Source organism: Ammospiza nelsoni, chromosome 18 (genome assembly GCF_027579445.1).
Source record: "Ammospiza nelsoni isolate bAmmNel1 chromosome 18, bAmmNel1.pri, whole genome shotgun sequence".
Lineage (NCBI taxonomy): Eukaryota > Metazoa > Chordata > Aves > Passeriformes > Passerellidae > Ammospiza > Ammospiza nelsoni.
Window position 1 is genome coordinate 6122931 of NC_080650.1, and position 25892 is coordinate 6148822.

The 25892-nt window shown below is 47.0% G+C and overlaps 1 long non-coding RNA gene across 1 annotated transcript; it reads right to left on the bottom strand.

Moving 5' to 3' along the window:
• Positions 1–8072: 8072 nt before the first annotated feature.
• Positions 8073–23177, bottom strand: LOC132081651 (uncharacterized). Its single transcript, XR_009419704.1, has 3 exons — positions 23108–23177; positions 22360–22488; positions 8073–8282 (listed from the first exon to the last, which is right to left on the bottom strand). It is a non-coding gene; the product is annotated as an uncharacterized LOC132081651 (long non-coding RNA).
• Between the last annotated feature and the right edge of the window lie 2715 nt (positions 23178–25892).

Consider the following 25892-nt stretch of genomic DNA (forward strand, 5'->3'; position numbering starts at 1 on the left):
AGCCAACTGTTTCCTCTCAGCCCAAGCTGCCAGGCCACCAGCACAGAGACCCCAGGAGAGCAGAACTTCCTGATCCCTGCTCTGAATTAGCTCCCAAGGGGAGAGTCAGCAGCACGTGGACAAAGCAGAGGAGCAGGTCAGACAAATCACCAGCAGACAGTCAGGCATTCCCATCTGCAGCCCCTGCTCCAGAGGACAGGACTGCAAGTGCTGGCACGAGCCCCCAGCAGCCACAGAAAGCCTGAGGAGCAGACAGCTCTTTGGGAAATGGCCACACAAAACCCACGCCAGAGATCTCTGAACACTTCCCAATGTCTGAAATCAAACTGAAACATGAAAGACCCAAAGTTCCAGGGAGAGAGCAGCAATCTCCAGTGGGATGTCTAGAGTCTGGCCAAAGTCTTTATAATTTATGTCATTGGAAGGCACACACTTCATTCCTGCTACTAAATACATCTCCACTCACCAGATACCCAGATTTCCCCTGCATTCCCTGGCTCCCCTGCAAGGGCCCTGGAGCCAAGTGTCAGGTTATCCCCAGGGCTGCTGGAGCCCTTCACAGACCCAGAAGTTTTTCTGTAGATTGCAGCAGGTTGTTTCTAAACCAGCCTCTCCTGGGGTCTCCTCTCAGCTCTTTAAAGCTGCCTCTGAAATAATGCAGGACAGACCAAGCTGGAGCAAAGAGGGCTGTCACAGCTGGTGGCCACAGCTGCAAGTTTGGGCCAGAACACATTGTTCTTCCTGATGCAGATGCTTTCTTTTAATAAGACACTTACTACAGAGATCTTTTCTTCTTTGGGAATCTACAGCACAAACCAACACCAAGGTCAAAGAAAAAGTCCATTATTTCATTTACCATTTTGGAAGGATAAACAAGAAACACTTCAGTCCCATCTGACATAAATTAATAATGCTCCTGTTATTCATTACCTGTCAAAAGTTTCATCCAGCTCAGGTTTTGAAAGATATCCAAAGGAGATTAAAATGCTGCATGATGGAAGAACACTTGACCTTGAGGGCAGAGCTGCTGGGCAGCAGTGCAGGAGTTGTGCATGGCTGCTGTAGGGGGGTGCACACACACAAACAGCCTGCAGGTCCCTGCAGGGCCTGGTGCTGAGCTGCCAGCCAGGGACGGGTGTTAGAGCTCCCTGCACACTGAGGCACAATCCAGAGTGTCACTCCAGAAGGTTTCTCCAGTTCTGCAGCTCTGGAATCCAGTGCAGCAATCATTTCATGCTGAACCACAGCATTCAGCTTTAGAGATGAATGCTCTCTGGACTCTGTGCCACTGCCTTTTGGTCACATAGAGCTGAAAATAACATAATGAGAGGGGAAAAACTGAGTGTCAGCTCAGTGACAGTCCTCTCTGCCAACTTCATAGCAAAGTGCAATTTGGGGTTGCTGGAGCTCCTTGTCATGCCCAGGGCTGGTGCCAGGCTTGCATGCAGCCCTGGGTAGCTTGGTGCAGCTTCTCAGTTCACTCCACCCACAGAGTTTAGTTTTCTGTCTCAGGCTGCACAACTGAGTGTGTTTCAGTGCCAAAAGGCAGCATTAAGTTAGTTGGACTAGTGCCTTCCTGTACATTTTGTAAACAGTTTGAGACCACGGGGTTTCACTATGTCTCATGGCTTCTGCAGAAGGAGGGTGAGTCAGAACTGGCCAGTGAAGAAAGCTGTTGTGTCTGGGACCCTGCTCCACCAGTTTCAGAAGCTGGAAGGTGCAGATTATGCTTTGCATGTATGTTTAGTTCACTTTCTTCAGCTGCCCTAGTGGTCTGAGAATGGGAGCCATAAGGAAGGGAGAATTTTTCCTTTTCTTTTTTGACAAAACCAGAAAAACCCCAAAACCCTCAGAAGTATCAAGTCTCAGTTTTATGCAAGAACCTTCACGAAGCTCCCCCAAGCATTTGCATCTAGAATAGCTCTGTCTCCTGCAGGCACTAACACCTGCTCACATCAATTTCCATGGAGCATCATCTCACCCTGTGGTCCCTGCAGTCACACAGAGCTCAGACCAGAGCAGGACAGAGCTGACAGATTTTCCAGCCCCTCACTGCCTCCATCCCAGCCATGCAGCACACAAGAAGGCTGTGTGAATTTCAAGGCATGCAAATCTCTGCCTATAAACCCGGCTCTGCTCTGCTGCTCTTTCAGCCCCAGAGATTTATGTATCCCCTCTCTTTTAAGTAAACTCTTTTTCAAGAGCATGACTGACGAGGTAAGTTCAGGCATAGACCTGTGTAAATTATATGGTTGGAGCTCCCCAGGGATCAGCATGGTTTCTGCAGTCTCTCCACTGCACTGGCTCCCCCTTTATGCTCCATAATCATTTCCAGGTCCCTCCATCCTCCCTGACTCAGGGCTGTAACTCAGACTGTCACCCTCTGTGCTGGAGAGGCCCCTCTGGCAGCTCCACTGGCCTGGAGCAGTGGTGCCCTCCCAAATGCCAAGGTGGCACTGGGAAAGGTGCCCTGGGTCACTGGGGGACACTGGGCTGTCAGCTCAGGGCACCTGGGTGTTTTTAAAGATCATCTATTTCACATCCACATTGTCAAACTGAGTAAAAGTTGCCCTTGTAGCAAACGACTTCTATAAAGATCAAAAATGGATGTTGCTTATTGCCTATTGATTTCCTGGATGAGGAATGTACACATGGCACAGAGCAGAGCGTTTGCACTACAAACAGTTGTGTAATTATGGGAGAAGTGCACATTAATGAGGGGCTGACTATATTTTCCTTAAGTGGAAAGTGTATTTAAAAGGAGAAGGCTCCTAGAGCTTTTGAAGTCAGGAGCTGTTAAACAGTCAGCAGCTGGAAATTTAAAATTCCTTCACATCAAGGGTCTGTGATCAATAGGGATTAAGTCAGACAGGACCTTTCAAAGCTTTCAAAGCTTCTAGCCTTATTAACAAATAGGTATCTGAAACACAGAGGCACTGCTGGAGGCATCTGTGAGACCTTGGTGCCAGGAGAGAGGCAAGGGGACAGAGGCTGAGGCAGAGACACGACCATGGTACCTGGCTGCTGTACCTGGCTGACTCACCTGCAGCCACAGCAGCCAAACCTGGGTGCTCATTTACCCTCTGTTGCTGCTGCCTGACACATGCCAGTCTGAAGAGGTTTCCTGCCAAGTTTCCAGGCTCCCTACACTAAGTGTGCCATCATGGTGCCCCTTGCCCACCAGGAGCTCTCTGTTGCAGCTCAGATGGTCACAGAGGATCCAGTTCTGTGAGCAAAGATTCCCCTGTGGGCAGGGAAGGTGCAAACAGCTGCTTTGCATTTGTTCCACTTGCAAAGTTTAACATCCCTGGTTTTATTCTAATAAAACCTGATCCAGTCCCTGGTTTGGGTTTTTTCTTTAAACTTGAAGCTTCTCAATCTTCTTTGGGGACCAAAGCTTTGTCTGAGTCAGGGTTGCATCTCAGGGTACTCTGTAAGTGCTTCCAGGGCCTTTCTTGGAATTTATTTCTGCTGCTACTTTAAAACTCCAAGGCCTGCGAGCTACAGGTGAAGTAAGATTCCCTCTGCTACATGTTCACATCACAAAGCAAGGGGACTGATTTGTACAGAGATCAGCAGCTCATATCTCTGCACCTCTGGACTCACCTTAGTCTTGTCTGAGCACTGCTATTGTGAAATGCCGGTTCAGGGATCACAAGTCTTCACTTTCTGCTGTCACCTGAGAATCACTGAGAAGAGGAGAACAATGGATCTGAATATCTTTGTCTTTTTCTATTATTTTTTTAATCAAGAAAAGAGAATCCTTTCCCTTTCCCGACAGTTTTCCATTCAGTATGGACTGAAAAAGCATTAGGTCCTGGGTCCACAGAGAAGGTGTCCGGCAGCAATTCTGTAAAAGAGGAGCAAAGATTAAGAGCTTTGCTCTAATCGGTTCCAGAAATCAATTTCTTCTTCTTGTAGGACTTTTTTAATACACTAGTCTTGCAGTTTTACTAGAGTTTTAAATATGCTGTCTTTTGAAGAAAAAAATAGATTCTTGCAAAATTAAGAAATCCAGTCTCTTTCTTTTCTTTGTATCTAGCAGGTGCAAGCTACCAAAAGAGATTTCCTCTCAGCAGCCTCTGTATCCAAACACTGCAGTTTCATTTACAATATTTCCTGCATGAATGAGCAAAGCCCCGTTGCTGCCACGTCTTTGGATTTACGATGTGGACAACAGTTTGTTATTTTCTCCTCTGCCTCCCAATCGCCTTTGTCTCGCTTGGGTGACAGGGGAGGGAGGCCGAGGTGAGCCCTGTGGAGTCTGCTGTGCATCTTCCCCAGGTGGCAGCGGGAGCTTGGGGACCCTGGTGCTGTCTCACAGAGAGGCACCGCAGTGACAGATGTGACACCAGCACAGCCCAGAGCCCAGCCCGCTGTCCCAGCACAGCATCGCCGTGCTGACGAGCAGAGGGAAATGTTTGCTGCTGCTGGAGATGGCATCATCTTGGATTCTTCCTGGCACAGTGCCACTGGTGTGTACAGACAGAGCATTTCATGTTCAAAGCTCTGCTCTGGCAGTGCCCTGACCTCGGTGTGCCATGGCATGGGGGGGATTTCTGATGGTGCAGCTGCATGGGGGGCATCGCTGCTCACAGTGAAAACCACTCACCCTGGCACTGCCCTGACCTCTAAGGGGCTGGCACCCAGCAAGAGACCTGCCTGGACCAGGGGCTGGGTGAAAAACACTCACCCTGGCACTGCAATGCCCTCTGAGGGGCTGGCACCCAGTGAGAGACCTGCCTGGACTGGTTGACTGGTAAGGGTAAAAACCACTTACCGCAACACTGCCCTGCCCTCTGAGGGTTTGGCACCCAGCAAAGGACCTGCCTGGCACCAGGGACTGTGTTAAAACCACTCACCTGACACTGCCCTGCCTTCTGAGGGTCTGGCACCACAGGGACTGGATGGAGAGCCCCACTGGTGGCTTCTTGGCCTGGCAGCACACGGTTGTGGTGCACAACGTGACTCTCCAGGATGTGACTTCACTGACCACGCCGGTCTGTGCCTGCTAAATCATGTCAGAAGTTCAGAAAGGACATCCTTCTGATAGTGTGGCACCTGTTTTGGGGAAACAGAACCATGTGGAAAATAAGGTTACAGCAGCTGCAGCAGCTTCCTCTTCCCCCTCTTCACTCCAGGTCAGCTTCCCACACTGCAGGAGGAGATTGCAAGTCCTGCATCCCTCTGAAAGCACCAGCAGACCTGGGTGAGGAGAGCTGGATCTCTGCCTCACATTGTGCAAAAGTAGAATGAGTACTAGAATATTATGGAAATTGCATCAAATGGGGAAATGCCTTTTTTGTGCATATATTTTTTTTTCCATTCCTCCCCCCAGCCCAGCAAAATCACAGATTCCTACGATTTGCAAGCTTCCTGAGGATGCCTTTATCAGCCCAAACAGGGATTGTTTGTAACATTCCTCTCTTTCCCTCTTCCACATCTCTTTTATTGGCTGGCTCAGCTTCCGCTGCCATGTGCTGTTCCCTCCTCCAGCAGAGGAAATGAGCAGCACACACAGGCTAGGCAGGAGAACAATATTAATGAGAGAATTGGGAACCATTTGATGCAAATTACCCTGGGATCAGGCTGAGCCCAGCCGCTACTCCCCATCTAATATCATTTTTGTTTTTAAGAAATATCTAAATGCTGGGAGCAAATTTCAAGAGTTGTTTGTACTTGGCCCCAGTGTGGGTCAGACAATACAAAGCAAACTCCCACGTGCTCTGCCCCAAGGAGGCTGATTTCTCCTGCACTCTGATTTCCTCCTGCCCTGAAAAGTAGGTATCATTTGTTACTCAAGCATTTCAAATGCCAAATGTGGCAGGATTTGTTCTAATCAAACTCAGCAGTACTGCTGAGAAAGCAGCTCTGAATCTGAGATACAGTTTTTTCTTTGAACATTTCCTCTCTGTTGCTAAACCTTACAAGCAATTTCAGCATCTGGCAAGTTTCTTGGTTGGGTTTCCTGGGACTAGACCTCACCAAACCACATAGTTCATCTCCTTCCCTAGGGAAAGTCTGGGTAACAAAGTCATCCCTGACAAACATTCACCCTTTTTAGAAACCTTCCTAAGATGGAGGGTTTGTAGCCTCCTCATGTGAGCCATTTGAGTGCTCCATAATTGCAGAAAATACATGACACCTTGGGAAAATCTCCATAATATTACCTCAACCCCATCCTACCATCTGCTTTGGTTTTAGTAATGACATCTCTTAGCTCAGGGAAAATCTCTGACTCGGTATTTGCAGGACAATGACACACACAGGTATCATTGCAGGGGGAAAGCTTCCAGGAACAAGTGGATTTAAAGAGATTTGCTGAGCCTTAGTTGTGAGGTTAACTCCGGATGTGAGAAGAAAACACAGAGGGACTGTGAGGCATCAGAAGAGCTGAGTTAGACAAAGAGGGGTGGAATGAAAGAGCAGAGAGGTTCTGTCCTCACAGGCGTTGTTATCCAGTGGAAGGAATGACCTTACAGTGGGCAGGACTGAAACAAAGGTCAGCCTGTGTGGTCAGAGTGTCAGGACAGCCCTTTCTACACCCCAGCTGTCACAGGTGCCAGCCCAGACAGGACCTGCCACTCCTCAGGCACTGAGCAGCCTCGGGGAACATGAGGAGATTCACCCATTACTGACTGGTGTGATGTGGGAGCTCTGTGGTGGAAGGGAAAGCACCTCTGAGTCATCCCTGCCCTGTTTACTGCCAGCAGGGATGCTGAGAAGGGAGCAGCCTCCTGGGGCACCTCCTGCCACACAGCCACCTCCAAATGGCCCAGGCTCTGCAGAGCACACAGAGAGGCTGCTGGGGGCCAGGGATTTCCTGGTGGGAAATGGTTCAGAGCAGAGTGAGGCTCACTGTGGTTCCAGTTTGCACATTCCATGGGCTTTCACCTCCAGCAGGTGCTCCTGCATGCCCTGTCCTCAGGAATATGTGTATTTTGGGACACAATTCAACTTCCCTGCCAGGCAGATCAGCTGGGTTCCCGTGTAAAACACTCAGCCAGCCTTCTCAGAAGGGCTGGTGCCCCTCACTCCCCATCTCCCAGTCTCAGGTGCTTCCCAGAGCAGTGGTTGCTGCCTCACAACCTCCTCATTGCTCAGGTCCAGGGGAGAGGAACAACTTCTCCTCTCCTCACAAACACTCACAGCACCCCTGGTGCTGCACAAACATTCACAGCACCCCTGGTGCTGCACAAACATTCACATCACCCTGGTCTGGTCCCACATCCCCCAGCCCCCATCATCTCCAAATGCTGAATCCCACCTGGTCAAAGCCAAACCTGTGGATCCAGGGCTTGGTCCCAGCTGAGAAAAGAAAAGGAAAGCCTCAGGAGCACAGAGGCAAGAGGCAGCAGGCACTTTGTGTCCTATTCACATTCACACAAAGGTGCAGCTTGCCAGCATTTGAAAGTTCCCATGTTCTAACGTATTTTTTAAAATAGGCTTTTTTAAAAGTCCTCTCACACAGAGAGGATTTTTTAATAAAATAGTATTTGAGGAAAGAATAAAGCTGGGATTTTGTTGAGGCCAGAGGGCCTAGATAACACTACTGAGTAATGAAATAGTGCTCAGCTAACCTAATGGGCTTATCTGGATGGTCTGTGGGTTTCCCTTTGTCTCCAAGCCAAAACTTGAGAAAACACCTGCAGCAAAAATCTTATCTGCACTCTTCAGTTTTCTTCCCTCCCTCATCTCCTGCACTGTGTGATATAAATAGTTTCTTTCCCTCCTCCCACTATCCCATTTATCAGCACAGCACTGGTTTTGTTAAAATAACACTACATCTAGAACTAGGCTCCAAGCCTATTTGGAAGGATTTGTAAGTATTATACATTCCTTTTGTTCAGCAAACAGAAATAAAATGGGAATAAATCTGTGAAGGAGCTTGAGGCTGATACCCTGACCCCCCAGCAGGGACTGTGCACCAACACCATCAGTTCTGGCAATTCTTCTCAGCACTGAGATGCTCTGAGTCCCTCTCAGGTGGCAGTGCCCACCCAGGGCAGATACAACACACGTGGAAAAAGGCAATAACCAAAGCCTTTTAATAGAAGTTTAAGGAAATTTTGAGTAAATCAGAGCAGGTTGTGCTGGCCTGGAGAGAACAAGGGCACCTGAGATGTGTGCAGGAGGCTGTTGTGGATGGTCTGAGCAGGGAACTACTGACTGCAGGGAAAGCAGGTCCCCAGCTGTGCTTCAGTGCCTTTGGACAGGAGGATAAAGCAGAGCTCCAGGCCCAGATACAGCTTTGGAACAAAGGTGGCTCCAGTCTGATGACCCTGAGGAAGGAAAAGCAGGTATTTGGGAGGTATTCATCCTGCAGGTATTTGGGAGGTATCCTGCAGTAGGAGCTACAAGGATAAAATGGCATCTCAGCCTCAGGTAAATTTATAAAGGCAAGAGCAAGAAGAAGAGGACAGAGGATGTCAGGACAATGTGCAAACATCAGAGCAGCTGACTGTGCATACCCAGAAATGGATCTGAGCTGGGATGCATCTCTCTGTGCTGCAGAGGCATCTCTGTCCCCCTCATGATGACTCTGGGCTCCCTTTATAGTCACAGCAGAGAAAGGGCCCATTTACAGAATGATTCATCTGACCTATTTTAGACATTTACTCTAGCCTACAATGACTCATGTCCTTGGGGTGCCCATTTCTTTCCTATAAACAAGAGTCTAGACAAGTAACTCAGATGTAGACATTCACAATTAGATGTCTACGTTTGGACAGATGAATTCTGCCTCTAATGTTGAACCAGAAATCAGCCTAGAAGCTCTGCCAAAGACAGCTCTGGTTGATAGCCACGATAGGGAAGAGAAACAGGGTCATTCATTCTTTTTGATGGTGCATAGCTCCCTGCACAAAGCGCTCAAAGCACTTGCTGAAAGATTAACCATCCTGTGGAGGGCTGTGACAGCATTCGTGGAGCAGCAGCAGCAGGGACCAGGAAATGCAGATTCATTATTGCAACTATTTTTCTAAGCTGCCCCTACATCTCATTAACTGGTGTCAGATCCCTTTTCAATCAAAGTCATTGGCAAAAGGAAACACAAATCAGGTGAGTCTGGTGTGCCATCACCTCTTGGGGTGGTTGGTGATGGCACAGATGTGCATTTTGTGTGGGCTTTCACTCCCCCAGGCTTGAGAGGCCACAAGAGAAGCTGGTGGCAAATCTCTTGCTAATCCCAAGGGTCCTTTCTGCTGTCAGCAGAGTTAATGCTGTGCCTTCCTTCCATACTGGGGCTCTCAGAAGCTCCTCAGGCTTGGAGGTAGCTGGCAGGATCTTGTGATGCTTTAGGAACCAATGATCTGGACAAGCCAGGCCAGACCACTGGGAAGACTTTTTGTTTTGACAGTTTTAAAGTGTTTCTCATTTCAGCCTGTCAGTCTGATTTCCTATGGCTCATACATTCACACTGGCTGTGTCTCCCTCAACAACTTTGAACTCATTGAGCAATTTCAGCCAAATTTGACAGAGAGATAACAGCCTCAGAGACAATTCAGTTCCTCAAAGGTTTGCAAAAATAAACATCCACGTAAAGGAGAGAGATGTTATGAGTAACCTCAACTGAACAAAAGGCTGCAACGTGAGCTCAGCCTTGAGAATCAGCACCAGATATTCCTCAAGGGAAGGAGTCTGTGCAGATCACTCAGAGCCCAACCCTGGGAAGTTTTCCTGACCTCCCCAGCAGCTCAGACACACCACCCCAGAGCAAACTAATTTCACCCAGCAGCCACAGAGCACCAGGGTTATTCTCCAGGCAGTTTTGGTAAGAATCTGTTGAAGATTGAGCACTCAGATTTGAAAAAGCAGTTCTGTTGGGTGGGTGAGTTCTGTTTTAATGATACAACTGCAGTTTCAAATGTGTAAAATCAGGATACTTATTCCCACAGAGCTGAGTTTTGGAAAGGAAAGGTAAGCATTTTCTGATTTAAAGAGTGTGATAGGGAGGCTCCCCAGCCATCACAACCCCCAGGACAACACTTCCGTGTCAGCAGGGAATTTGCACATTCTGGGCCAAGTTCTGCATGGCTCACTCCCCAGCCAGAGGCAGGTGCCAGAGGCTGTAGGAGCAGCCCTGGGATGCAGGGAATCAACCCTGATTACAGCTGGGTGCCCTTCCCTCTGTGTGCCAAAGGCACTGCCCTGCAGCAGAAGAGCAGCTGGACAGTGAGTGAGGAATGAATCCTTTCTTTAGCACCTCACAGGGCCATGGGCACTGCCAGAGTGAGGAATGAACCCCTGAACCCTTTTCTCAGCACCACACAGGGCCATGGGCATTGCCAGAGTGAGAAATGAACCCCTGAACCCTTTCCTCAGCACCTCACAGGGCCATGGGCACTGCCAGAGTGAGGAATGAACCCCTGAACCCCTTCCTCAGCACCACACAGGGCCATGGGCATTGCCAGAGTGAGAAATGAACCCCTGAACCCTTTTCTCAGCACCACACAGGGCCATGGGCACTGCCAGAGTGAGGAATGAACCCCTGAACCCTTTCCTCAGCACCACACAGGGCCATGGGCATTGCCAGAGTGAGGAATGAACCCCTGAACCCTTTCCTCAGCACCACACAGGGCCATGGGCATTGCCAGAGTGAGAAATGAACCCCTGAACCCTTTTCTCAGCACCACACAGGGCCATGGGCACTGCCAGAGTGAGGAATGAACCCCTGAACCCCTTCCTCAGCACCACACAGGGCCATGGGCATTGCCAGAGTGAGAAATGAACCCCTGAACCCTTTCCTCAGCACCACACAGGGCCATGGGCACTGCCAAGGCTGGGAGGCAGCAGAAGGCACAGCTCTGTGTGTTCCCCTCCTGCCCAAGGGTGGGAGCAGCCCCACATCAGGATTTCATCATGGGCAAACCCAGGTTTATCAACCCAACCCAAAGCTCCCAGCTTCTGGGCACTGCAGAGGCACAGGCTGTGACAGTGAGGACTGAGAGGGAGGAAATCTGAAATCTGCCTTTCCCACAGCACCCCAAGCTGCAGCACCTGCAGGAGCCCCAGGACAGCTCTGCAGCCCCAGAGGAAGCAGTGCCATCCACAGCCAACACAGGGCTCTGTTCACTGCTGCAATCCAGCCCTACACAGCCAATGCCTGGAAAATTCCTCCAGGCTGCCCCTCTGGTGACCCCCCAAGTGATGAGGTTTTATTACCTGTCTGACTTTATCACTCCCAGAAGTGGCAGAAGCCAGAAAAGACCAGAAATGTGTGGCTTGCACTGGGCTGCCACAATTTTGGCAAAAATCAAAACAGGATCAGGAGTAGGGGGCTGACTCTGAGGAGGGAAGCAGCAAATAAAAAGTTCCAGACATCCTGGAGAGCTCAGACAACTAAGGCAGGCTGAGAAAACACAGATAAGCCAGAAACCCCCATTTCCCACTTGCCTGAGCTCTGTGAGCTGGAGGAGAACTCAGGCACTCCCTGCTTGGCAGCAGCTCCTCACCAGCGACAGGGACAGCAGCAGGAAGGGAGGTGCTCCTTCAAGGCACCACCAGGATCATTTAGACACACTCCAGTCACACAGACACCAACTTATTTTCAATATATCTCTTGCCCCCCAGCACAGCTTCTGCAGCTCAAGCAGCACGAGTGGTGCATCTCACTGCCTCATTTATTTTAAATGAGATTTATGTTGGCATTACTGAAACAAAGCTGTCTCCCTTTCACATAATGTTAATGGACAGAACCAAAAGCCCAAACCAGGCTCTCTCACCAGCTCTGCTGTTGCAGCCAAAGGGGCAGAGGAAGATCACACCTCCTGCTCTTCTGGGTGAGTGTCGCAGACATCTTTTTCACTAAAAATCCTTTCTTTAGGATTTTCCCTTCTGGGAAGCTGAGGCCCCAGAAAAAGGATGTAAACAATGGTTATCTGCTGCTATGGAATGCAATAGGTGGATTTCTGATTGGGCCATCCTGAATGTTTATAATTAGTGGCCAATCAAGGACCAAACAATCTCAGACAGAGTCAGAGAGAGCTGGCTTCGTTATCATTCATTTTTTTCTATTCTTAGCGTAGCTAGCTTCTGAGGAAACCTTTTCCTTCCTTTTCTTTTTAGCATAGTTATAATGTAATATAAATATCATGAAATAATAAATCAAGCCTTCTGAACATGGAGTCAACGCTCTCATCTCTTGCCTCATCCAAAAACACCTGTGAACACGGTCACAAGGTGGGTCCTTCAGCACTGCCCAGTGCCCTCTGTTCCCAGATGCCATCACATTAGTTCATGTGTTTAGTTAAGGTGTTTAGGGCAGGGGTTGGACTTGACGATCCTGAAGGTCTCTTCCAACCTGGTCATTCTGTGATTCTCCCATGACACATCAAGGCTGCAAAGCCTCCTCTGAAACCCAGAGGAGACGGGAGCTCTGCCCAGCCAGGGGTGTGCAGAGTGTGGGAGAGGCTCTGTGTCTGCAGCAGGGGCTGGTGATGGTTCCTTGCACGCTGCTCTGCTGATTGATGGCTCACCAGGAGCTGTTAACGCTGCAATATCCCAGCCCTATTTACAGACATCTCTGCACATTTACTTTGTCACAAGTAAACTCTGCACACGGCAATAAAGCTTAAGGTAATGACTTCTTCAGCACAAAGCCAGCAATTTCCTGTCAGCTTGCTTTACAAATGGCCAACTCTGGGCTTAATTTCCAACTGTGGCTCCAAAGGTGGCTATGCAAAGTGGGGGTGAGGGGAGGGAGAAACTCCAGGCTGTGCCACTCTGAGCCATGTCCTGCTCTGAAGGATGACATGGGTGGGGAAAAGGCACCCCATGATCACCCACAGTCACAGTTTTCCTTTTTTGCCATCAGTAGGAAAGCCAGGAAGCCTTGGGATAACTCCCACATGTTCCTGTGGTTCTGTGCCCTTCTCAAAGCCAATCTGGCTCTGTCACAGCTGCTGTGACACAAGGGGAGACCACAGTGGGTTTCCTCTCCAGAGACCTATGTGAGGGGGATGCAGGCATCTCATCCCTCTTCCCACAGCATCCTGCAGCAGTCCCAGCATGGCCTGGGTGGGATTTGTGACCACACTCCCTCCACCATGCTCAGCATTACCAGAACCAGAGCAGATCATCAGCCTGGACAGATCATCAGCCCCCTGTGTGGGCTTCAGCACCTTTCTGTGGAGCAAAGGGAAACAGGGCAGGGAGGCCACAAACCAGGGCTGCAGATCACCTGCACACAGCTCACTGCAGGCACCCCACTGCCAGCATCAGGGACAGCAAAGTGGGTACTGCTGCTCCCTCCTGCAGCATCAACCTTCACGTGCTGAAACTGTGCTAAACATCTCCAGCCTCCTGCTATAATTAGTGCAGAGAGAGGATGTCTGAGAAGAGGAGTCTATTTTAGGTGTCATGAGTCACCTTCCAGAGATGGGGATTTTTTATTTTTTTTATTTTTTTGCACTGACCATATAGAAAGATCTGAAAGTAGATACTTAAAATAGACAGCATAAATATGCATTGAAAGCTTGGAGCATCCTGCCCTTTAACTGGGTTATGATGTTCCTCCTCACCAAAGGGTGTGAAAACACTTTGTCACACTGAAATCTAAGCTGCTGCACCTAGGAGAGCTGTCAGCAGCCAACTCAGGTACAGAGGGGACAAGATGATCTGGTGGAGCTTTTCCAAACCATCCTGACCCAGCATCCTCATCCCACTGGAAAACAGCAAACTGCTTTCCAGCACAGACCTAAACGGTCAGAAAACAGCTTTGGTGTTGTTGAAAAGGGGGAAAAGTTAATATATTTCCATTTGTGAAAAAAGGGTCAAAAGATCAAGAGCTCTTGTTGGCTCGGTCTCCAAAAGGCAGCTCTCTATGTAATGTTTTCATTTTAAACTGTGGCTAAAAGGTGAGGAAAATGAAGATGGGAAAAGGCATCCTCTTGATGCATTAGGGGAATGGCTGCAGAGAAGCCTCAGAGGTTTTCCACATTGCAGCCCATTATTTGGGAGCTTCCCATTTTCCTCTTATCTTCCTAGTTTTCCTGATTTTTCCCACTTAGTGTTCCTCTACCCTTTCACAACAAATTCAGACACAAAAGTTGTATTGGCTAAAGGAAACCCCTGTGTTTTCAAGACCCCAGTCTTTAACATTTTTTGCTTATTCTTATTGAGATCTCACTCCCATTGTTTCATTTCTACTTTAAAACCCCTCAGTCTCCTGTTTCCACTATGAGCTGTTGTCATTATTTCTTTTTTATGCCCATTCCAATTCACCCTCCTCCAAAGTTCCTCCTTTACCCTCCCAGCTTCCATGAAGACTCCCTCAACCCCTTTCTGTAAATACTTCAAAGCTTTAGAGAATGAGCTGTGCTTCAGCTCTGCATCCTCTTAAACAGCTCGCTGAATATGCTTCTTGTTATTTTTAAGAATCTGTTAGAATTAAATCCCTGTAAGAAATCTGCCACCATTGTGGGGGAGAGCACATTAATCAAAGACACAAGCTTCTCCCCAGTTGCCTGGGCAGGGCCCAGCCTGGGATTGATAAATTGCACCTGGAGGTAACTAATAAATCTGAGAAGTCATTTGCTTTTTATGAACAGGAGCGGTGGGAGATGCAGCTTCCAGAGGAATTTGGGTGGAAGCAGAGCAGTGCCTGGAGCCCCCAGCACATTCCTGCTCCCACTGCCCTGCTCACTGTCACACCTGATCCACCCCTGACCTCTGCCAGGCACAGCAGGTCCTGCCATGCTCGGATGGGGAATAGTTCAGGGAATCCCTGGGGTTTCTCCTCCATCTGCCAGCACAGCCTGCACTGCTCTGGCAGGAGGAGAGGATGCCCTGGCCTGCAGCTCTGCCCAGGACAGCAGTGCTGCTCCTGCCAGGGGCTGTGACAACTGGAGACAGCTCCTCCATCCATCCATCCATCCATCCATCCATCCATCCATCCATCCATCCATCCATCCATCCATCCATCCATCCATCCATCCATCCCTGCCTGTGCTGGAGGAGGAATTTTGCTGTTTTCAGAACCTCCTCATGAGGGACTTGGAGGTGAGGTCTGAGATTCCCCAGTTCCTGTCACCTTCTTCCTCATCATGGTCTGAGCAAAATGTCCCCACTCCCCACCTAGCAGGGGCCCCTGAAGAGTCACCCCTTGTGCTACAGCCTCAACACCAGCACTGGGGACCCTGCTCTCTGTCAGCATTACCATCATGTACATTATCATCAAATAACCATCCCATGGGCAGCTTTCTCTCACTGCTATCACTGTCCACATTTGACTGTTACCTCACAAGTTTAGGAAACACATTCCTTGTCTTTCTTACTTGGAAATAGTAACATGGTGCCCACATCATAAAAATCTGCAAGAACTAGGATAAATCGTTAATCACACATCTGATCCTACAAAATACTGCAAATTACTCTGTTCAAAAACATGGGGTCAGTGAAAACCCATCTTCTGTAGCACTGCCCAGATGTTATTTCCTGTTTTCCCCAGATCACAAACTCCCTAGGTAAGCAGCCTTTTGTACCCATGCACTGCACAGAACTGAGCACAGAGCTCTAGAAAAACACACACCAACCACCTCCACTTCAGAGAGCCAGAAGGGAGGATCAGACAGGATGTGATCACAGCAGAGATCATACCTGACATGGGTTAAGATGTTTCCTCCCTCCCTCTCTTTTTCTTTTCATGTGAACATCATTAGGGCAGCCTGGAAGAGCTTTCCTGACACAAGCAGTGCTTTTTCCAGAAAGCCTGGACCAGGCATGGGCAGTGGGGCTCAGCTCCTGGGCACAAAAGGAACAATCTGCTGGCATTGATCTATTGTGGGAAACAAATGCTTTTCCCTGATACATTAGAGCACAATTTAGACACCACACTTCAAATCACAAAGCTGCATTGCAGCCTGTATTTCCCCACTGACCTCACTGCAAGAGAGGATCAGAAACATGTTTGGAAATTCAGAAGTGTTTGGGGTCATGCTGAGAAAGAGGCAATCCTCATTCTGCTCCAGGATGGGCTGGCCTCTGCCAAGGCTCTGATTCAGTGACTGTCAAAAATATCTCTGCTATCCAAATGTCCCTTTTATCAAAGTCATTCTCTCTGTGGGCAGGGACAATGAAAGAGCCTTGTCTGTACCTCTCAGTACCACACCTGGGGATAAATGTGTCCCCTCCCCTGAGGCACTGTGCAACAATTCCCACCCAGCCAGACATGCAGGGACACAGAGATCAGGAGGTCACATCCAGTGAACTCCTCCCAGTGCTCCTGGCCATGTCCAACATCCACACCACATCCATCACTGTGGAACATCATCCCCAAATCCACCCCCTTGGTCACAATCAGCAGCTCTGACTTTTATTTTCCCTTTCCTACCCAGGGCTGCTCTGATATTTGTTCACAACACGGGCTGTGTATCACACCAGAGGGGAATTACTTACTGCCAATTATTACATTAAAGTTCAAGTGGAACAATGTACTAATTGTCTTGTTATAGCTATTAAAGCTCTGGTGTGCAAGCAAGGCACTTTTCAGATTATCTGCATCCTCTGTGGTGACACATGAAGCATAACATGATCTGCCAAGAAACAATTGCTGATACAGTCATAGACTCTTTAATAATATGTACATTAAATAAGCAGATATTATATACAAATCTAATAATAATTAAGTATATATGTAAATAATAGAAGCTTTCAAGTTCAAGATTTGCTGGAGATTCTGCAAGCTCCTGCAAGCAGCAGCTCTCTCACTGCCTAAACAAAAGTCCTTATGAGGTACTGACCGAAACCAAACTTTTGAAAAGGAGCAAATACAGCAAGAAGTACCACTCTAGTAAGAAGAGGAGAGGAGAGATCTCATATTTTCCCAACAGGACACTGGCACAAAGCCAGCCCAGTGATCCCTGCCTTGCCCAGGATCTGATCCCTCACTGGAGGGTTTTGGGTGTAGGGGAATCCTGGTGAAATTTCATGCAGCTCTGAGCTGTCTCTGGCCTCTTTGCAGGGAGTTAATTCACTTCCTTCCAGGTAAATAAATGTGTAAGCCACTCCAGGGATTTCCAGCTGGAAATGGGGTGAGGTGATGTGAATGGCACCATGAATTTCTTGCAGCTAAGAAAATAACCTGCTGTCTCCCTGCTTCCCAGCACTGGATCAAAGCAACCTCCTGGATCATGGTGTCATGGTCAGGGACTCAGCAGGAGCCAGCTCTGCTGCTCAGACATTGCATGAACATCTCAAGATATTAACAGGAGGTAACTAACTATTCCCTCAAAGCAATGTGTATAGAAGGAAATATGAAAGGACCAGAATGGGATTAAGTCAAGTTTAAATTGCAGCTGCAGGGTTTTATCCTCAGCCAGGTTCTTGTACAAGCTCTCTTGCAACTGCTTATGACGTTTTTCCAGAGCTGCAGATATACTCCTTGTCATAGAGCAGCTTTGGGGCAAGGCCGTTCCCTGGCCAGATTCACACTGAGGTGTTTTACACCTGGGACATGAGTCCAGCTCCCAAACACACAGCTCAGCCCAGCACAGTGGCACCTGTGCCTAGAAAAGGCCTCCCCAGGCCGGGGGCCATGTGTAATACATCCCACTCATCCAGAGACGCAGAGACACAGAGATCAGGATGTCACATCCAGTGCATTTTCAGTTTCTGGACCCAGACATTTCTGAAGCAAAACAGAGATGAAGCAAAGAGCACAAAGTCCCCAGCCCAAAGGAGGGGAATCTGTATCACCCTACCACATCCACCAGCTACCTCTGCTCCTTGCACAACCTCCTCATTATCAGCAGATACCTCCCCCACTATCGTGTGCCAGAGCAAGCACCAAGATCTAAGTCTTTATTTCTTGAATTGCTCCTCCACTGGTTCAGGTTGAGGATGCCAGCACAGCAAAATCTGTCACCAGCAGCTTCCACTGGGGATGGCTGAAAGCTTTTGGAGATTAAAGGAAGAAACATGGACAAAGAATCTCCCTTCTGTGCCAGAAACACACAAAAAAGCTTTCCACAATGCAGGAGAGGATGAGGATTTGGGGAGGCCTATTCTAACCCTCAGTAAAGTCAGTGAAAATATTTTCTGATTATTTCAGTGGGCCCAGCAGAGGAAAGAGTAGTGCTTAAGAAGTCCTTTAACCTTAAACTCTTCAAGACCAAATCTGTTCTGATTGCTACTTTTTTGGGTTTGGGGAGGATTGATTGAGAATAAGAGGCAGATAAGAGCTGAGTTTCCAAAAAGAAAACCCAAAAAAACATTGTTTTCTTTGTGACTATTTGAAACTGTAGCTTAATGTTATTAATCCCTTGGCCTGGTGCAGCTTGGTACCAGCTGGGACTGTGCATGCTGGCTGGTGTCACCACTAAAGTGTGATCCTGCTTTTATGGCATTGCCTCAAAGGGAGGGCAAAGCACTGAACTCATTTTGGCATAATCTTTGGTAAAACAAGAGAAAAAGTGTGAGCAGAACGTGGTATTTTAAAAAAGGAGTAATGAGAGATTCAATAATATTCAGGTATAAACAGGAGCTCCTCTAAACCACTCAAGTTAAACTCCAGTCTGAAAACATTTTCTAGAAACAATTTATCGCACTAGACACAAATTGCAACTAAAAATAGACAACTTTTTGCAAGGAAACAGCACTGCAAGCTAACCAAACAAATGGCTTCCCACAACTTCAGCCCCAGCTTTGTCTTTCTCTTGGCCTGGGTCCCCTTCCAGCACACAGGGCCCTCTCACAACAGCCCATACCCATGTGCCTGTTAGCAGGGATGGAGCCAGCTCCCCCAAACCCCATCAATCCAACCTGACATGGAAGAGACAGCTCCAGTGAGCCCTGAGGAAGGCAGCAAACCCCACAGAGCCTGCAGGGCTCCTGCTGCACCTCTCAGGTCTCAGAGGGGACAGCAATGTGCCAGCATCCCCCTGTACCCATCAAGGTGTGCATTACAGCCCCTGTGATGCACCAACTCAATTACCACCCACACCAACCCATCCCGTGACAGCCAGCAGAGCCGCAGGTTCCAAACCTGTAAGGGGAAGGAAAACACCACCAAATATATTAGCTCCACAGTTGGGCTCTTAATTATGGGTCATTTAGTTCAGTTAATCAATAGGCAGACTTCTTTAACCGGCTAATTATGCCAAACTGCTTCCACAATGAGCAGGTTTGCTGCTGGTTGTTAACCATGAAGGGATAATATTTCACTGTAAAGATAAGAATGCTCCCAGTCCTCAGACAAATGCTTTGCAGTCACAAGCTGCAAATTTAACCCATTCCACACCAAACAGAGGCTCACAGCTGGAGCAAAAAGGTACCAGCATCATTGCCTTTCAGGGCTAAAACACCAGGGTGAATAAAGCCTGGAGTGAATCACTCAGATCATTTACTCTCCAAATCACTCCTGTTCAGGCTAAACAGGAGCTAAAAATTATCTATGCAAATCAACCAGCTGAACTTCTTGGTGGCAGCCTTGATAAAAACCAAGCAGCCTCTGCTGCCTTTCAGGCAAGGAATGCAATTCCCTGCTTTGCTTGGTTGCATGAGACAGAGTCTGGAGAGCCAAGCCACATCCTCCTTCCAGACCCTGCTAGAGCAGATCAGCATGCAGAGGAGGAGATCTAGGCCCTCATTTGTCAAAACAGATAAAAGGCCAAGACAACCTCTTGTAACTTTTAGTTGTTAAGAAAAAAAGAACGGATTTTGTTGCAAACTTGAAGAACTGATTACCGGATTCAAGGCCTCTGTTGAGGTCATCAAATAGTTCTTGCAATACAGCAAGATAAGAGCTAAGTGATAGCAGAAGTTTGTGGCTGAATTTCCTGGATATTAGTTATAACAGAACAAAGCAATCTGTGCTCGGGGTTTGCTGGCAAATTGCTGTAACTGGGGAATAACAGAGTGCAGAGAGAGCATCCCCAGGATGCTGCTCTGCCAACCTGGCATCCCTCTCCCATTTTTGGGGTTTCAGACACCCCTCTCCTGGAGGGCTCCACTCCCAGACCAGGATAACTGGGACTGCCCTCAGTGCCTCCACTGGCTGCTGAATGACTGCAAGGCAACTCACAGCTCCTGTCCTACCTGTATCCCCTATTGTGATTTCCCCATCTCATTTCACACCTGTTGGGGAAGATGAAACAGGAAAGCCTTAAAAATATGATTGTTGCCTGGCAAAAGATTTTGAGAATATAGAAACTATAAGCAAGATTGAAATGAAAGCAAGCTTTGAGATACCTCAGTTACTGAACAACTGGAAAACAATGGTGTGGTCAGCTGAAGGTAATCCCCTTTTGATGGAACAACACCCTCTGCTTGCAGACAGGTCCAAGGGTCAGAGCAGACCCTACAGCTTGGCAGAAGGGGCCCAAAGAGGAGTTTTTAGGGTTTTTAAATGTAGCACAGGATAGTAATGTAGTGATTCTTATAGGCTGTATGGAAATGCTATAGGATTTGTATATTGTACTAGATTGGTTAGTGAGAATCAGAATATTCAACACAGAAGAAGATTTATTGTATTGTAACGGGAACTTCACTGTCTTAGCTCTTACCTCTTGTCTCTTAGCTCTTGCCTTTTATGCTCTTACCCCTTTTACTCTCTTATGCTTTTATTCTCTTACCCTCTCATCCTCTCTGTCCCTCTCTTCTCTCAGGCCTGCTCTGAGCTGTGTTTGGCAGCTCCCAGCAGGGCCCTGCACCCAGGCCCTTTGCAATAAACCCCAAATCCCAGCAGGGCCCTGCACCCAGGCCCTTTGCAATAAACCCAAATCCCAGCAGGGCCCTGCACCCAGGCCCTTTGCAATAAACCCCAAGTTCCTGAGCTGGCTGCAGAGATCTCTCATCTCCGTCCATCCCAACCATGCTACCCCCATCAATCCCACACACACTCACCTACTCGCAAACCAGACCTTTGCTTTTGCTGCTTGAGAAAGCACATTTGTGGGGCATTAAATAAAATCCCTGGCCTTAGAAGTTGGCTAAAAATTTATCTGCATGGAAAAGCCACACTACTGTAACTTAGACCAGGATGACTGATCCAGTTTGATACTGCCATAAAAACACAACTGAAAGCAACAAATCCCTTTACCAGTAGTATCTGCCATCTTTGTGAGGAGGAGAGTTCAATGATTTGAACATTCAGAATAATTTTAGAATAAATCACTGTGTGTTTAATTCAGCCCATCACACCAGCACAAAACTCGCATTTCCACAGTTCTTGGTAACAGGGGAATCCTGAAATGCAGTGCCTGGGGCAGAGGACGGCCCACAAGCTGCCTCTGTCACCTCTTCACATCTCCAATGACCTTCTGGAGAGACCACTTCACTGCATTCTCAACCTCAACAGCTCTCAATAGGGACAAAAATTAAGATTTTTGCTGTTAGAAGCTTTACCTTTGCTCCCTATCACCTTCTTTTTGGCACGTGAAACTGCATTGTTTTCCAACGAAGCAAGGCTTTAACTTCAACATTTGTCTGCCATCAGCTCTTTCTGAAATATGCTGTTGAAGTGCAAGCTTTATGTAAGCTTTACAGTTTTAGAAGCTATTTTCTAACCTCCTAAAACATTAAAAACATTGCAATGTTGACTGGGGGAAAAAAAAGGAACAGACTTGTGGAAAAACAGGCATTGCTGAATCACTAAAAAGATCTTTAAAGAGCAGTAATGTTTGTATCCTAAAGTGTATCATCTGCAGAATTTTCTTGCTGAAAAACAGGGTTCTATCAAAAAGGGCTGCAGTCAGATTCTAAGGGAGTTTAGGCAGAGCTGCAGGATCAGATTCCAGACTAATTCCATGTTTACTCTGGAAAAAGTGCTATTGAGATTTAAACCCACTATTTCTAGTACTATAAAACATCACACATTCCCCACATGCAATTGATTTATTAAACTTTAGTGCATCTGCCAGCAGCAGGAATATCAAACTAGAAACTGGGAAACAGAAGCTTAATAGTTCATGTTTAAGAAAAAAAAAAAAAAAATCAAGACTGTTTTTACCCAGATCATGAGAAAACAATGGGATAAGGGGTATTCCTTTGGGACAGGCAGTGCTAGATTGCAGATGTGATTCACAGAGACATTCAATCAGATGGCACATCAAAAGCAATGGTAAATTACACGTCTTCAATAAAAAAAGCCATTAACTCATAGATAGTTGGCCACAGAGGAAGGCAATTAGACTTAGCATTATTTGTTAAACAACAGGCACAGGATGATACATAGTGAATTTTTTGCAGTAATAGCCCTTCCTGGTCATTGGTTTTGAAGAGAATAAATCTGTCACTTGAGTGAAAACAATTGACAGCACCATTTATTACCTTGCATGCTTCAGAATAACAGCACAATTTCCATGTTGCCCTTTGGCACTGGGACTGAGCTCGCCCAGAAACAAAGCAAAAATATCTACAGACCTGGTAGCAGGGATTTAAGCAGCAGATGACCTTATGGTTTTTTTTTAAACTTCTATAATGGTGCACTCTTGTTCAGCCTCTGGTTGTAGAAGAAATAGGTTCTTCTGGAGAATCCACAGCCTTGAGACTCTGAAACACAAAGGGTCATGCAGAGGTCTCTGTGTGTAATAGTTCAGAGAGTAATGTTTTAGCTCTGATCCTCTGAGATATCTCCTGGGAATTAAAGATATTTGGTTTCCTTTCAGAGGCTTTAAAGGGCTGGGTCCATCAAAAAGGAGGAAATTTTCCCCTAGCTCATGAAGATAAATCTTTGTGCTAAACCTTTCTTTTCCATATGAAAAGGCCAGGTCCTTGGTACATCCAAACCATTTAGCCCAATGGAAAATAAACCAGCACTATCTAAGGGAAATATTACTGGAATAGAATATATTCAGCCAAAAAAGAGGCTAAATATCCCCAAGATGCTGCCTTTGACTTCGTGGCATCGGTTTTTGGCTGGTTTCTTTTTGAGAAGGCATCCTATGGCACCTGTTACAAATACATGAGACACTCAAGCTTGGGTTCAGTTATAATGGAGGAGAAGTCTGAAAACAATTTTGGAAAGGCATTTTAAAGGGATAATTAGCTCTTTGAATCCAGTAGAAACACTTAGGTTGAGAGCTATTATAAACCTCTACAAAGCACTTCTGTCTACTTCAGCAGCAAAAAGTTGTCCAGAATGGGTAAACTGAAAATACCTTACACTCACCCTTATGGAATTAAACTGGGATTTCATTGTAAATGGATGCTTAGGACAGCCAGGTGCTGGCAAGGCTTCCTCTATGCTCAGGGAGGTCTCCACGAGTCCAGCACACCCTGCAAGAGCCAAATCCCAGCTTTTCCCAGCACAGAGCCCTCAGTTCAGCCGTGCCCACTCCAGCTCAGAGGGTTCAGCTGCTCTTCCCTTGGGCAGGGATGCCCTGAGCCTGAAGGAAGGGCAGGCCAGCACCCAGCAACTCCTCTCTTGGTATTTATTATATATTTATTATATATTTATTATATATTTATATATAATAAAAGTATATCTATAATTGCCATTATAATTACCACACACTCTGGGCTGTTTGGTTTGATTTTCCACCAGTTCAGGTCAGTCTGGCCATTTACTGAGGAACTCCACCAATCCCAAGCACTGCTCTGCACATGATGAAATTCTAGGGGATTGTTACAGCTGGAAATAGCATTTATATTTTCAACTCACACCTTGTGCCTTTGTGCCTCCTCCTGCAGCACCCTGGTCCTTGCAGAGTTATGAAGCACCTGTCACTCTGAATTTTCCTACTCTCAGCATTGGGATATTGTTATAATAAAGCCAATTAAATCCTGGGTTTCAAGCAGTTGACAGATTTTAGCCCTGTGCTGTTACAGAACATTTGCAAACATCCAGGCTATATCTGCTTTCCTGGTATTTTTCCCCCTAATTCCCAGAGATGCTAACATATAACCAAAATGTCTTTTTTTTTCCTTTTTTAACAGTTGTCACCAACCTGTAGTTATGTTGTCAAATAAACTGCTGATACAGGTGTATTATTTACTTCGGTTTCTAGCAGGGCTGAGAGCAGAGTTTCTTTTGTTGTTTGTTTTATTTTTTTTCTTTCTCTCTTTAAACACACAGCATGAAATCGCACCTGACTCACATGTCAGTTCAGAGCTCAAAAATTCCCTAAATCCATGTGAATAAATTGAATGACCAAGAAACACATGAAAGGGTTCTGGACAGCCCAGGACCATGAAAATCCCTGTCCATAACAGCAGACAGAAACCACCAACCAACCACAGCTCCTTGCTACAAACAGCAAGGAGGTTGAACCTCTCCCTCTATAATAAAATCAAGAAACAAAGGCTCTAGGTAGGGATTATTTAGCTATTTAATCATTCAGTTTCCAGTCAGAACAGCCAGGGCCAAATCTTGTAGATGTTCTCATTTTTCAAAGAGATTTGCACAGCAAAACTCTGGGCAATGGGATTTTTGTTTTACTTTATTTCCTCTTCCTCGGGTGAAACACAGAGATCTTGAAGAGGAATTGTGCCTGGTCTGTGGTATATAAGGTGAAAGGTAGATCTCCTCACATTTAGAGTTCTCTTAACCAAGCCTGAAATTCTTTATCCAGTTCCCTTCATTGTGCTCCACATCTGCTTCCTCTTTAAAACAAAATTTGGCAGTGGATGAAGCAGCACAATACCAGGCTTGTGAGGCAAACAGAGGTCACATAACCTGTCTCTGCCTGTGGAGTCTAAAAGCAGAATACTTAGTGTTATTAGCTTTTCTGCATGAGTGATCAGTCCCAAATTGGACATATGGGTGCCATGGACAGACTGATAAAAGTAGCATTTATTTTTTCCTGAGTGAGCTATTTACTACTTACTTGGAGCTGCAAGAGCAACTGCAAGCTCTCCTGCAGTGATGTGCTGCTATCATTCTTTGTGATAAGGCTGAAACCATTAGGCAGACAATAAACAAACAAACAAACAAATAAATAAAGGGGAAAGTGCTCATGTAAATGCCAGGGGAATACTTGAAGGCAAACTGGATGTCTGCTAAGAGAAATGACACCTCTAAATTTTGTCCTTCACAGGGCTACTCCTGCTACCTCTCTGTAGGGGTATTTAAAGGTATAAAATAATCTTCTACCTATTTTAGGTAGGTATTTACCTTCAAAGGCCCTACTACACCAGACAGCTTCCATTTCTCAAACACACTCAAATAACAAAATGCCCAATTCTTGCACAGTTTTCCCTCACAGCCTTTGTTGATCCTTTATTTCAGAAATGGAGAGACAAAGTCACAGCCATGCTGTGCCAGGTAGCACAGCTGAGTTTCTCCATGTACAGCTGTGGGACTTTGCTCTCAGGAAGAATTAAAACCCCACCAATGAATCACATTAAAGCTCAGATGACCTTCAGCGAGTCTCAGAAATCAACTCTGACACTTACACCCACACACCCTGTAAGGCAATGGGAAATTATCACCCAGCTTTGACACATGGTCTTCCCAGGCCTTTTGCTGTTCAGATGAACTTTCTCTGGATTTGGAAAGTTTCTGCCTCCTGAGGAGCAGGGCAGCTGCATCCAACAGGGGCACTTCTTACCAGGTCAGGCCAAGCAGTTGTTCCTGAAGGTGAATTTGAGGCTCACCACAGCCCTTCTGCTCTTCCCTATTCTCAAGTGTCTGGAAGGAACTGAAAGAAGCCATGTCCTGGAATCAGGGAAATCAGAGCAGGGCACTGCCTTCAGCCCAGCCATGGCCTCTTGCATCATGAGAGAGACCCCCATTTCTTTAAAACACTCCCTCAGCTTCTGGTTTTTTGTTTCACTTCCCTTCCCTGCCCTACCCTTTGACACTGCAAATCTCAAGTTTGGACTTGAGCACCCAGGAGCCAGCAGGCAGAGAGGCCTGGGTCACTTGTGCAGCCTGGCCAGCAGTGCAGGCCCACCTGGGTCACTTGTGCACCCAGGCCAGCAGAGCAGACACACCTGGGTCACTTGTGCAGCCT